Genomic DNA, 3,205 nt, shown 5'->3' on the forward strand with positions numbered 1-3,205 from the left:
TCATGATCATTGTGAACAGAGCAAACCTCTCTATGAAGCAGACTCTGTCTGATCATAATACACCCAGGTTGTGGCACTGCATAGAGGTTTGAACACTCCTTGCCTAACAGGGCAGATGGAGCATGGGAGAGCAGAGGGTTCTCAGCAGATGCTGGGAGGACTCCTCTGCCACTCAGGGCAGTATAGCTGTATCAGCAAAGCAGAGCATGGAACTCAAACCTTGTTTCTAGGCAGCATCCTGCATTATATTGCTCTATAGTTTATAAATCCACCAGTGGTCAAGTACCAGTTTGAGGATCTACCTCATGTTCTCAGTGAACTGCATGACTGAGGCTTTCTATGATAGGTGTCTGATTTTTAAAATTCTTCTTTTTCCTATTTATTCATATGAAGTGTCTAATTTTAAAAAGAGACCTTAAACTGCAGGCTAAATCCTGCAGGGTTTTCAAAGTGATGTACTATTAGATTTCAGTACAAGCTAGCACTTTGCTGCCTCAATCATTTCGTAGATTACAAGATCCACTTTCCTATTTGTTCAGGTGCTTAAATATTATAAATAGTCTGACTCCTAATTTTTATTTCTTATTTATTATATTGTCTATATGTATTTTTGTTTATGATAGTAGAATTATATATCATGTATGAATGAAGATCATGGCAAAAATAAAGAGAAATCTAACTGCTTCCTAACATTTTTTCTGAATTAACTCTTACATCCATTTCACTACTGAATCTTAAATTCTTAATATGAAAGCTACAGAACATAAAATGGGAAACATTATTATGCTGGTATATAAAGCCACAGTTATTTCCACAACCTCAGTAGTGAGCATACTTCTGATCATCTCAAAAAGACTGTAGCAGGACTGAAAAAAAGACACAGAGAAAGGAGCAAGTGTGATTGAGAGCAGAATCACGTCTACAGAACAGTACAGGATGGAAGGGAGATGTGAACCTCTGGCTGCTGGACACACAGAGCATGTTAGGGAGGCATCACTCTTCTGCACCCCTATTGCTACATCACCACTTCTACCAACTGTCGGAGACTGCACTTTGGAAGAGGTGGATCCCAGATCTGTCTCGTAGTACAATTACAATTTTCTTGCATTTATCTTAAATTTCAGGACTCTGCTTTTGATCTTTCATGTGGAGAAATTCTGTCTCTGTACAGAAAGGTCTTTGGGCTCCATCATTTATACTGTTCTGTCATTTTCCACGCAGGTCTGACTTCAGGGTATTATTAAAATATCCAATAAAAAGTCTTCATTTCACAAAGCTAACTATGAAAAAAACCAAGTAACACTTCCCCTCCCAAAACATTTAATTAAATGTATTGATTCAGACCAAGACCCTCTCAGAAAAAAAAAGAAATCTTTAACCATGTTCTTAATATATATGCTAGTTTATCAGGTCAGGTTTACCTGTCTTCCAAATGAGGACTTGAAAAATCTAGGATACTTGTGATCCTATCTCAGGGTTGCTTTCTTTTGGCATGGTATATCAGTTCTGGAATAGGGCTTTCCTCTTCCAAGACAGTGCTGTCAAAAGTCAGAATTTCATGTGATTCAACTTCAGAGGCCTTTTGAGATAGATACATATGTCTGTATGCTGCCTTCCCAACAGAGTGGGTAAGCAGAACTTCAAATGTCTCATTATTTGTACTCTTTTATCACTAGATTTCATATTACTAACTCTCAAGATTGCCCTTAGCCAGAAATAGGAATGCTAACAAATATATGACACTTACAAAATTAGTACAATGTTTGACTATAACATGATTCCATAGCATCTGTTACATCTCAATATGTCACTGAATATTTCACAATTATTTAACATCTATCACAGCTTTCCTCTCCAAGAAGGATTAAGTATTTAAAAGTTTTTTTCCTTTCTAGCATAAATGTTCTGCAGCTACTAGGCTTTTCTCAGGAGACCTATCTCAGATCTTTTAACACAGTAACTCATTCTAAGATGTGCCATTGTAGGTGTCTTAATTTTCATAGCTAGTTTGTAAGCCATCTTTGTCCACATTATTCAACTTTTTGCTTTATATAGTAAAGCCAATGGTAAATTAAATTTATATAAATTAGAATGACTCTTTAAAAGAATTTTATAAACAAATGCAAACTTGACTGGGGCACAAAAAGAAATAGTCCTCCCTTGTGTCAGTGAGGGATAACATTTGACTAAGGCTGAGATCTTCTCCACAGCATGGGTATCAAAGCAATTTTAAACACCAGACTCCCTCACTACATTAGCAAATACTTAATTGCAAAACCAGTAATTTAGTAGGAAAGGCTGAGACAATTGGGTTTGTTCAGTCTGGAAAAGAGAAGGCTTTGGGGTGACCTAATTGCTGCCTTCCAGTACCTGAAGGGATCCTACAAGAAAGCTGGAAAGGGACTTCTTACAAGACAATGGAATGACAGGACAAGGGGGAATGGTCTCAAACTGAAAGAAAGTAGGTTTAGATTAGATATTAGGAAGAAATTCTATATTGTGAGAGTGGTGAGACACTGGAACAGGTTGGCAAACTCTGCCCCCACTCTAACTTTGATCAACATCCGAAGGTTCCATTGAAAGGACTAAGAAAGATCTTGAGCCATGAAAAAAATCCAAGAGGACACAGTGATGGCAGTGACACTGGCTTTTCTTTCAAATGAAAAACCAGACACGGAGAATGAGATGCCTTGTTGCTGATGGTCAGCTGGACTGCTTGACATAGGCAGGAAGGCTTGGAGAACTTCATGGGGGTGCAATGTAGTCATTGTTCAGACTCATGTCTCTATTAGGTATTGCCACATGTTTCATGTGAGCCCAGAATGGTCTTCTAGCTTATTGTCCTCCAGAATGAATCTTGATTTGCATGCACCATAATGACTCTGCAAACCAAGCCAATACACAGAAAGTGGGGAAGATCAGGAGATTCACTTCAGAACTGCACTGCTTTGAGACAAAATGTTAATGCATGTGCCACCTCTGGGCTCTTTTAAAATTCATCACCAATTTTTTACTTCTTGCAAATAAGAGGCTCAAATATGTATCCTAAAATAACTATGATTTAAACCCCCAGTTGTTATTGCTATTTCTTTTAGACAATGGCGCAATGTATTTTCTCAATTTGTTATTGGAAATCTCTACACAAAATGTTAAACAAACAGGCCTGACTCTTTTTTTATATTTGGGCAGCCTTCCCAAAGAATAG

At 37.7% G+C, this 3,205-nt stretch overlaps 1 protein-coding gene across 1 annotated transcript in view; it reads right to left on the reverse strand.

Moving 5' to 3' along the window:
- Positions 1-1,427: 1,427 nt before the first annotated feature.
- The window catches only part of EFCAB11 (EF-hand calcium binding domain 11), a 61,460-nt gene continuing 59,682 nt past the window's right edge, over positions 1,428-3,205 (reverse strand). The window contains 1 exon segment of the mRNA XM_017728929.1: positions 1,428-1,538. The gene's annotated coding sequence lies outside the window, so the exon portion shown is untranslated.

The sequence above is a fragment of the Corvus brachyrhynchos genome, unplaced genomic scaffold (genome assembly GCF_000691975.1).
Source record: "Corvus brachyrhynchos isolate BGI_N302 unplaced genomic scaffold, ASM69197v1 scaffold1, whole genome shotgun sequence".
Classification (NCBI taxonomy): domain Eukaryota; kingdom Metazoa; phylum Chordata; class Aves; order Passeriformes; family Corvidae; genus Corvus; species Corvus brachyrhynchos.